Here is an 11,015-nt window from a genome sequence, read left to right on the forward strand (position 1 = left end):
GTAATCAGTCCAGTAGTGCCCCACTTAATGCAAATCTCCATCCACCATTCAATCCCTTTACCGGGTCCAAACGCCAAGATAAACACATGTGGTAATACTCGAGCATACCGATTAGTTGAGGAGATAACACTCCACTCGACAAAACAAGAGACCCAGTGTGACGCCCCCACTTCTCCCAAAGGCGAACCAAAGGGTATCCGCGGGACGCCTGCCCAGCTCTCGCCAGGACTCACTACAATCCATCATTCAAGAGCTCGAAATACTTTAATTAACTTCAATACACAATTAAGGTACTTCAAATATCTCACACTTACAACTAAGTAGCTTTCAAGCTTAAATACAACCCAACGGAAAATGGTACAATAGCCATCCGTTATAATATAACTTAAAGTCTTCAAAAGAAAACATTCTAGTACTACTCACGAGTACCCTTGGTCTCGAACCCTGTAAAAGAAAACCACAACGTGGAATGAGCTACACAGCCCAGTGAGGTTCCAAGACACTCTAACGGTTCAAATAAATCAAGTAAGTTGGGCATATCATATGCATGGTTCAAGGTTACACAATGGCATGTTATCATGAGGTGATAATCTTTGTACGGTAATTTGAGACATTTATCATGGTATGAGACATTGGCATGTATAGTTCACGAGTGATTGGAGCTTATTACAGGCATAGCTCAGGATTTCATGTTGGCATTTTAGCACGAAACAATTATTATGATACAAGGTAAACATATAATGTAGGATACGGTGTTCCAGTGGAACTCTGTCGGTCATCTGCACCTTATGACTTCCGGATCCCCTCGGTTTGACTGGCCATCACCTTATCCCTCCAGTGGTAATACTCGAGTATACCGAAACGGTTGTCCAGGGTTCCAACCTACCCGACCGAGCCCAGTCCTGGCTCGAGTAGGTCAGTAACCGAGGCAGGGCCCAAGTTCAGCTTAGAGCTTACAACATGCACAAGTAATCAAGTAATTCGACAAAAGGTAAAATTCATCATTTGAGTAGGTCGAGTGAGATAAAGTACACACTCGCCTAACAATGATGGACAACTTCATATAACATGTGATTCATGATAATCAAGTGATCAAGTGGATACTTAGCACGTAAGCACGTAAGCAATACAAGTTGATTTCATGGGAGCATATAATTCACGGATATCGAATAATCATATAGATTAGAAATCATATGAGCAAATAGTCAGGTAATCAGGTAGTCATGTGGGTTGGTAAACGGTTCACGGTTAACGGTTAACTGTTCACGGTTGACGGTTAATTGACAAGCATTGGTCATATGCATAGGCCATCATTGGCCGTTATCCCATTTTTACCACGTGAGAGTCGAGGAGATTCACTCCAACGACGTATGCAACCTTAGCATACCAAGTCATGTTATTCGAGTATTTTCAAGCATGAATTATTCATCTCAAAAGAGAACGAGTGCGATAAAGTACACACTCGACTCCATTTTTCAAAACCAAGTAGACTAAGTAAACAATCTAGCAAGTTAAGCATGTATCGAGTTCATATGGTCATTTGATATGGTTAATGATTTAACCAATTCGTGTAGATATACAATGCAAGTATACATTCCTTAAATAGGCATGAGTATGGTAAATACTTAACACATAGCACTTAATAATCATGAAATAAGCGTGTCCTAGACTTATTCAATTACGTATTCCTATATGGAACACTCACCTAGTCAAAACAAGCGAGTAGTTTTCAAACAAGCGTTTTAGGTGTCCGCTCCGAGTTCCCCTTGGAGATTCCCTCGAGTGCCTGAGTAAACAACCATTAACTATTATACACTATCACTTAGAACTCCTACTTATCAAAGAAGGTTGTACAATCTAAAGGGAATTCATGAATTGGGCCTTAATTATTAATAATCGAGGCTCAAGAGTAAAGTTTTAAAGTCTAAAGAAAGAGACTAACATTTTTCATGAAATCGAGTTAAAAATGTTCAATCGGTATCGAGAAAAGAAGGCAAGTTTCCAAAATCTCATTTCTAAGAAATTGTCAAATTTTAGCTTTGGGTGTCAATTCTAGAAAAATCGTATCTTGCACTACGTAGGTCCAAAATTGGAAAGCTTGATACCATTGGAAACTACATTCCGAGTACTACAAGTTTCTAGAAGACACTTTCCCATGATTCCAAATGGAAGGTATTCAAAAGTTGGATCAAAGTTACAGCTGTAGAATACTAAGACAGTTTCAAGGTTGGTTTTTGGCCAATTTTGGAAATTCAGTAAAATTCACTTGTTTTGAACTAACCTTTGAAATTTGGAAATCAAATAGTGTTACAATCCAAGAGTATAACAATACAAGCGGATTGAGAAATGGAGTTTCGAGCACCAAGATATAGTAGCCCCAAGTTGAGGAAGATTCAAGACTGAAGAAGAATTTCCAGTTTTGAACCTCCAACACTAGAAATTTAATTCGGTATCGAAACGAACTTGGATTGGTACCAAAATTGGCAGTATTTTACTCCCATATGAAAGGTACCACTCTATCAAATTTCAGGGAAAAATACTTTCGGTAAGATAGTTAATTAGTCAACCAAAGTTCAGGAAAATTATAAGGCAATCTGCCTTTGACTTTCATTTTCCAAATTTCCAATCGTCTAACCAAGAAAGTTATCCAACCATGGTTCATTTGTGAAATAAGGGTCTAAGATACACCCATAATATCTTTGGTAAGTGTTTAATATCAAAAACATCAACTAACAAGTTCATTCCAAGATTTGGTTCCAAACCAGTCCCAACATTAGGGTTTTCCAAAACAGAGCAGTCCACTTGTTTCAGTCACAACTCAGTCAATATAGCTCGAAATTGAGCATGGCTTATGCCGTTGGAAAATACATTCATAGTACTAAAACATCACAGAAGAAGTCATTCCCAAATTCGGCACCCATCTGGTTCAAATTCGGGCATCAAGTTGCTGCCTGAACACTTCATTCCAGACGAACAGAGCAACAGGACAGCGAACTTAAAACATTTGGTTCGGCTTGCTCACAAGGAATCAGAACGTAAATTTTATACCAAATTAAAGCTAGGAATGTCTAGTTTCAAACGCCACCGACGGCACATGATTTCGACATCCGAGGACAGAGTTATAGCCAAAATGCCAACGCTGGACAGTGCAATACGGAACAGATTTCCAGATTGCCACTTCTAGGAGAAAAATTCATTTGACCCACCAAACGTTAATGTTTTCCAACGAAAATTTTTACACACATAATATAACATATATACATCAGGTTCATGCCAATAGATCACCAAAAATGGGCCTTCTTATGGCCGAACAAAACAGGGGCATTTTCGGAAATTCTTGCCAAGACCTCTACTTTGAGTTTCCAACAATAACACTCCATAAACTCATCATTATAACCACTAAACTACCATTAAATCCAACAGTAATCCTTAAATCAGCAACAACAACCCAAGTGTGGGAATACCAAGAGCCCACTCATTTCATTTTCACCATAAACAAGCTAACTAAGTGCATGCATGAGCTTAATCTTGCTATATAAATTCCAAAAGACAAGAATCCAAGGGTTGATCATTACCTATTCCTTGGGTGTGCAAGATCAGAAATTTCGGCCCTCTTGAAGCTCCAAGAACCCGTGAAGATGCAGCCTTTTGTTAGCTAAATCCAACCTCCAAGAGGTTTGCTAAGTGGTCTCCAAGTTTGGTGTGATTTGGAGGTGATTTGGGGTAGTTTTGGTTGAGATTAGTGTGCAGAATTTTTGTTGCAAATGAGTTAGAGAGAGAGAGGAGCTTGGCCGGCTGTGAGGAGAGAGAAGAGAGAGTGTGATTTTGATCTAAGTTGGCTTCTCAAAGAAGATTAAATGTGTGGTGAAAAATTGTTCCAAAGTCAACTCTTGTAAGGCTCGTTTGGCACGTTTTTAGGCTCGATTTTCTCGCGCGTTTGGTTCACTAGTGCACTAAACCTCTAATGCACTCATGTTAATATAAACATTATTCACTCTTAATTGTCTCGAAACAAGGGTCTAAAGTTCCTGAATTTAAATCGCGCGTGTGAAAACGCGTATCTCCAATTTAAGCGCGATAACGCGAAACTTCCGAGAAATTCTTATAACGATAGTACTAATAACTATCACTTGAGTATTTAAACATTAAAATGCCTAATTTAGGTCCATTGTACATGTCTCCAATATTTCAAACCTATTGTACTCTCAATCGATCAAGATTTCCAAAGACGTGTTCACTATTTTCACTAAACGAGCTTCCGAAAATTAATTTTTGAAACAAGTCATTTTAAAAATATAATGAAACTATATTTTCATGTAATTAGGTCTCAAGAGCTTAGAAAATAATATTCGGAGTAAAAGACCAAATAAATAATTAAATAAGCTAAAAATAGGAGATTAAATAAGTAAATTTTGCGAGTCCTCACAACCTCCCCTCCTTAAAAGAATTTCGTCCTCGAAATTCATACCTTCTGTAATTTCAGACAACTCTGAACCATGTGGTGTGTTCATGTTATGCGTTCTTTCAGATGCTATTGGTCGGTTTCTCCTTCCATTGACTTGTCGAGGGACAGTTCCATTTCCTTGTGGAGCAGTAGTTTCTCGTGGATACCTCCTTGGACAGTCATGAACTTTATGGTTGGTACTCCCACACCCCATACACTTTCGTCCCTTTAGCCAACAGTTTTCTTCAATGTGATTCGTCCTTCCACAATATCCACAAGTCGGACGAGGTGTTGTGACCTGACTGGCTTGCGAGGTTTTCTTTGATCGTGTCTGTTCTACTGAAGTCCCTCGCGACATAGTTCCTTTTGGTTCCTTTATCATGAGTGGTGCAGGAAATAACAGTCCTACTCCATCCACTTCTTTTCTAACTTTGGGTGGTGGTCCATTTCCTCCTAGTGTACTATCAGATGCATCTCTTTTCCTTGCTTGAAGAGCTCTCAGTTGAGATTTTGTGCTTTCTACCCTTTGCGCTTTTTCGAGAGCGTCACTAAATGTTTCAACCTGTGCTGCAGCAAGGGCATCTTGGATTTCCAAATCTAATCCTTGGATAAACCTTCTTATTCTCTTCCGTTCAGTAGCCACCAATTCTGGGGCATATGTAGATAACTTTGTAAAGCGTGTTTCATACTCAGCTACGCTCAAAGTTCCTTGACGAAGTTTTATAAAATCATCTTCTCTCTTTTCTTGGACAAGTGGAGGAAGAAATTTCTCATTAAATTCACGTACAAAGTTTATCCAAGTCCTTAGGGTTTGATCTCTTTCCCACTTGTTTCTTATAACATTCCACCAGGCTCGGGCTGCTCCTTCAAGTTGAAATACAGCAAAGGTGACTTGTCTCTCCTCTGTGTAATCCAAGGCATCGAATATATTTCTTATATTCTCTAACCAATTCTCAGCCACCTCTGGATCAGGTCCTCCAGCAAACTTGGGCGGGGAAAATTTTTGAAACCGCTCTAAAGCTCGATCCTCCCCTATCTCTTGATTTCCACGTTGGTTTCCTTGTCCAACACCTTGACCTTGTTGAGCTACCAAGAGCTCCAGGATATCCGTCATGCGAGTTAAAACTTGTCCCATTTGGTCATTTCCTCTCCCAGCACTTAGCTCAACGTTTTGATCAATATCGGACCCATTAGCTACTCTTTCATTTCGGGGTTGTCTAGGTTGACGTCCCTTTCGTTGTCCTCTAGTTTCCATGTTCACAACTAATCTATACGCACATGCATAACCCTCACACTTAGTTAAAATTGAACTATACTCATATACCAGTAGCAACATTTAAAAAGGATGAAGTCACTTACACAAATAACATTATCACCATGCAAGTAAACACAAACTAGAGTTCATTAAATCATAACACAAATTATGGCCAAGTAAAGTTCATGCCAAGTCAAAGTCAATAGCAAAATAAACAAGTGATCATCACAAGTACATTCATCTTCAAGGCGCAGACTCTAAGTTCTACTCCCATCGTCTCACTATAAAAGATCACAAGTAGGGATTCACTAGATTATTGGAACTAGACGATTCTCATTCCCTAACATGCTCGATTTCAATCCCAACACAAGGATCTTTTGAGTTACAATATTTTCCATCTTCCACTCTTAATTATTGTACCATCTTAACCAAACAATTATTGGTTTCCTGTAACCATTCACATGAAATATCGATTCATTCTTATTCCCCAAAAATGGAGATATAAAGTCCTTATGGTTGCCCTCAACTCTCAAGTACTCGGGTACAAGAATCCGAAATAAGGTAATTCACAACTCGAGCTGGCCGGTCCCAAGAGTAAATCACCACATTCGAGATTCCTACCCAACATACATATCAAATTCCCTCCAATTATCAAGATAAAGGTTTTACAACCTACAATATTCATGATTCACAGCTTACATTTCTAGAAGGGCACTTAAGCCTTTACTCAATCACATAGTAAGGACCATAACACCACTTGGTCCTATCTTGCTCCTTTGTAGAGACCACGTGAATTGGCTCTAAATTTCATTGCTACAAGCAATCTTTTAACTTTCAAACCAGTCCCACAGTCCGGCATCCTAAACATTTAAGCCTAGGATACACTACAAAGATCTGAAGCCTAAGCTCTGATACCAACTGTGACGCCCCCACTTCTCCCAAAGGCGAACCAAAGGGTATCCGCGGGACGCCTGCCCAGCTCTCGCCAGGACTCACTACAATCCATCATTCAAGAGCTCGAAATACTTTAATTAACTTCAATACACAATTAAGGTACTTCAAATATCTCACACTTACAACTAAGTAGCTTTCAAGCTTAAATACAACCCAACGGAAAATGGTACAATAGCCATCCGTTATAATATAACTTAAAGTCTTCAAAAGAAAACATTCTAGTACTACTCACGAGTACCCTTGGTCTCGAACCCTGTAAAAGAAAACCACAACGTGGAATGAGCTACACAGCCCAGTGAGGTTCCAAGACACTCTAACGGTTCAAATAAATCAAGTAAGTTGGGCATATCATATGCATGGTTCAAGGTTACACAATGGCATGTTATCATGAGGTGATAATCTTTGTACGGTAATTTGAGACATTTATCATGGTATGAGACATTGGCATGTATAGTTCACGAGTGATTGGAGCTTATTACAGGCATAGCTCAGGATTTCATGTTGGCATTTTAGCACGAAACAATTATTATGATACAAGGTAAACATATACTGTAGGATACGGTGTTCCAGTGGAACTCTGTCGGTCATCTGCACCTTATGACTTCCGGATCCCCTCGGTTTGACTGGCCATCACCTTATCCCTCCAGTGGTAATACTCGAGTATACCGAAACGGTTGTCCAGGGTTCCAACCTACCCGACCGAGCCCAGTCCTGGCTCGAGTAGGTCAGTAACCGAGGCAGGGCCCAAGTTCAGCTTAGAGCTTACAACATGCACAAGTAATCAAGTAATTCGACAAAAGGTAAAATTCATCATTTGAGTAGGTCGAGTGAGATAAAGTACACACTCGCCTAACAATGATGGACAACTTCATATAACATGTGATTCATGATAATCAAGTGATCAAGTGGATACTTAGCACGTAAGCACGTAAGCAATACAAGTTGATTTCATGGGAGCATATAATTCACGGATATCGAATAATCATATAGATTAGAAATCATATGAGCAAATAGTCAGGTAATCAGGTAGTCATGTGGGTTGGTAAACGGTTCACGGTTAACGGTTAACTGTTCACGGTTGACGGTTAATTGACAAGCATTGGTCATATGCATAGGCCATCATTGGCCGTTATCCCATTTTTACCACGTGAGAGTCGAGGAGATTCACTCCAACGACGTATGCAACCTTAGCATACCAAGTCATGTTATTCGAGTATTTTCAAGCATGAATTATTCATCTCAAAAGAGAACGAGTGCGATAAAGTACACACTCGACTCCATTTTTCAAAACCAAGTAGACTAAGTAAACAATCTAGCAAGTTAAGCATGTATCGAGTTCATATGGTCATTTGATATGGTTAATGATTTAACCAATTCGTGTAGATATACAATGCAAGTATACATTCCTTAAATAGGCATGAGTATGGTAAATACTTAACACATAGCACTTAATAATCATGAAATAAGCGTGTCCTAGACTTATTCAATTACGTATTCCTATATGGAACACTCACCTAGTCAAAACAAGCGAGTAGTTTTCAAACAAGCGTTTTAGGTGTCCGCTCCGAGTTCCCCTTGGAGATTCCCTCGAGTGCCTGAGTAAACAACCATTAACTATTATACACTATCACTTAGAACTCCTACTTATCAAAGAAGGTTGTACAATCTAAAGGGAATTCATGAATTGGGCCTTAATTATTAATAATCGAGGCTCAAGAGTAAAGTTTTAAAGTCTAAAGAAAGAGACTAACATTTTTCATGAAATCGAGTTAAAAATGTTCAATCGGTATCGAGAAAAGAAGGCAAGTTTCCAAAATCTCATTTCTAAGAAATTGTCAAATTTTAGCTTTGGGTGTCAATTCTAGAAAAATCGTATCTTGCACTACGTAGGTCCAAAATTGGAAAGCTTGATACCATTGGAAACTACATTCCGAGTACTACAAGTTTCTAGAAGACACTTTCCCATGATTCCAAATGGAAGGTATTCAAAAGTTGGATCAAAGTTACAGCTGTAGAATACTAAGACAGTTTCAAGGTTGGTTTTTGGCCAATTTTGGAAATTCAGTAAAATTCACTTGTTTTGAACTAACCTTTGAAATTTGGAAATCAAATAGTGTTACAATCCAAGAGTATAACAATACAAGCGGATTGAGAAATGGAGTTTCGAGCACCAAGATATAGTAGCCCCAAGTTGAGGAAGATTCAAGACTGAAGAAGAATTTCCAGTTTTGAACCTCCAACACTAGAAATTTAATTCGGTATCGAAACGAACTTGGATTGGTACCAAAATTGGCAGTATTTTACTCCCATATGAAAGGTACCACTCTATCAAATTTCAGGGAAAAATACTTTCGGTAAGATAGTTAATTAGTCAACCAAAGTTCAGGAAAATTATAAGGCAATCTGCCTTTGACTTTCATTTTCCAAATTTCCAATCGTCTAACCAAGAAAGTTATCCAACCATGGTTCATTTGTGAAATAAGGGTCTAAGATACACCCATAATATCTTTGGTAAGTGTTTAATATCAAAAACATCAACTAACAAGTTCATTCCAAGATTTGGTTCCAAACCAGTCCCAACATTAGGGTTTTCCAAAACAGAGCAGTCCACTTGTTTCAGTCACAACTCAGTCAATATAGCTCGAAATTGAGCATGGCTTATGCCGTTGGAAAATACATTCATAGTACTAAAACATCACAGAAGAAGTCATTCCCAAATTCGGCACCCATCTGGTTCAAATTCGGGCATCAAGTTGCTGCCTGAACACTTCATTCCAGACGAACAGAGCAACAGGACAGCGAACTTAAAACATTTGGTTCGGCTTGCTCACAAGGAATCAGAACGTAAATTTTATACCAAATTAAAGCTAGGAATGTCTAGTTTCAAACGCCACCGACGGCACATGATTTCGACATCCGAGGACAGAGTTATAGCCAAAATGCCAACGCTGGACAGTGCAATACGGAACAGATTTCCAGATTGCCACTTCTAGGAGAAAAATTCATTTGACCCACCAAACGTTAATGTTTTCCAACGAAAATTTTTACACACATAATATAACATATATACATCAGGTTCATGCCAATAGATCACCAAAAATGGGCCTTCTTATGGCCGAACAAAACAGGGGCATTTTCGGAAATTCTTGCCAAGACCTCTACTTTGAGTTTCCAACAATAACACTCCATAAACTCATCATTATAACCACTAAACTACCATTAAATCCAACAGTAATCCTTAAATCAGCAACAACAACCCAAGTGTGGGAATACCAAGAGCCCACTCATTTCATTTTCACCATAAACAAGCTAACTAAGTGCATGCATGAGCTTAATCTTGCTATATAAATTCCAAAAGACAAGAATCCAAGGGTTGATCATTACCTATTCCTTGGGTGTGCAAGATCAGAAATTTCGGCCCTCTTGAAGCTCCAAGAACCCGTGAAGATGCAGCCTTTTGTTAGCTAAATCCAACCTCCAAGAGGTTTGCTAAGTGGTCTCCAAGTTTGGTGTGATTTGGAGGTGATTTGGGGTAGTTTTGGTTGAGATTAGTGTGCAGAATTTTTGTTGCAAATGAGTTAGAGAGAGAGAGGAGCTTGGCCGGCTGTGAGGAGAGAGAAGAGAGAGTGTGATTTTGATCTAAGTTGGCTTCTCAAAGAAGATTAAATGTGTGGTGAAAAATTGTTCCAAAGTCAACTCTTGTAAGGCTCGTTTGGCACGTTTTTAGGCTCGATTTTCTCGCGCGTTTGGTTCACTAGTGCACTAAACCTCTAATGCACTCATGTTAATATAAACATTATTCACTCTTAATTGTCTCGAAACAAGGGTCTAAAGTTCCTGAATTTAAATCGCGCGTGTGAAAACGCGTATCTCCAATTTAAGCGCGATAACGCGAAACTTCCGAGAAATTCTTATAACGATAGTACTAATAACTATCACTTGAGTATTTAAACATTAAAATGCCTAATTTAGGTCCATTGTACATGTCTCCAATATTTCAAACCTATTGTACTCTCAATCGATCAAGATTTCCAAAGACGTGTTCACTATTTTCACTAAACGAGCTTCCGAAAATTAATTTTTGAAACAAGTCATTTTAAAAATATAATGAAACTATATTTTCATGTAATTAGGTCTCAAGAGCTTAGAAAATAATATTCGGAGTAAAAGACCAAATAAATAATTAAATAAGCTAAAAATAGGAGATTAAATAAGTAAATTTTGCGAGTCCTCACACGAGTGGGATGTTGTGGCCTTGTATGATGAATGGTAATGGTTTAAAATGACTCTAGTAGGTGTGAATTGTTGATAAATGCAATCAATTTTGGATTTGGATGGAAAATGGAAAGTTAGGGTTCATAA

At 38.6% G+C, this 11,015-nt stretch overlaps 2 long non-coding RNA genes across 4 annotated transcripts; both read right to left on the minus strand.

Annotated features, from left to right (window-relative positions):
• Positions 1-251: 251 nt before the first annotated feature.
• On the minus strand, positions 252-3,792 carry LOC140009172 (uncharacterized). 2 transcript variants are annotated; one of them, XR_011816520.1, is made up of 3 exons: positions 3,576-3,792; positions 1,706-1,786; positions 252-444 (listed from the first exon to the last, which is right to left on the minus strand). It is a non-coding gene; the product is annotated as an uncharacterized lncRNA (long non-coding RNA). The 2 variants fall into 2 exon arrangements; XR_011816521.1 differs by lacking the exon at positions 252-444 and having other exon boundaries at positions 1,408-1,786.
• A 2,921-nt stretch (positions 3,793-6,713) lies between these two features.
• Positions 6,714-10,254, minus strand: LOC140009651 (uncharacterized). 2 transcript variants are annotated; one of them, XR_011817121.1, is made up of 3 exons: positions 10,038-10,254; positions 8,168-8,248; positions 6,714-6,906 (listed from the first exon to the last, which is right to left on the minus strand). It is a non-coding gene; the product is annotated as an uncharacterized lncRNA (long non-coding RNA). The 2 variants fall into 2 exon arrangements; XR_011817122.1 differs by lacking the exon at positions 6,714-6,906 and having other exon boundaries at positions 7,870-8,248.
• Positions 10,255-11,015: the final 761 nt, after the last annotated feature.

The sequence above is a fragment of the Coffea arabica genome, chromosome 6e (assembly GCF_036785885.1).
Source record: "Coffea arabica cultivar ET-39 chromosome 6e, Coffea Arabica ET-39 HiFi, whole genome shotgun sequence".
NCBI classification, from domain to species: domain Eukaryota; kingdom Viridiplantae; phylum Streptophyta; class Magnoliopsida; order Gentianales; family Rubiaceae; genus Coffea; species Coffea arabica.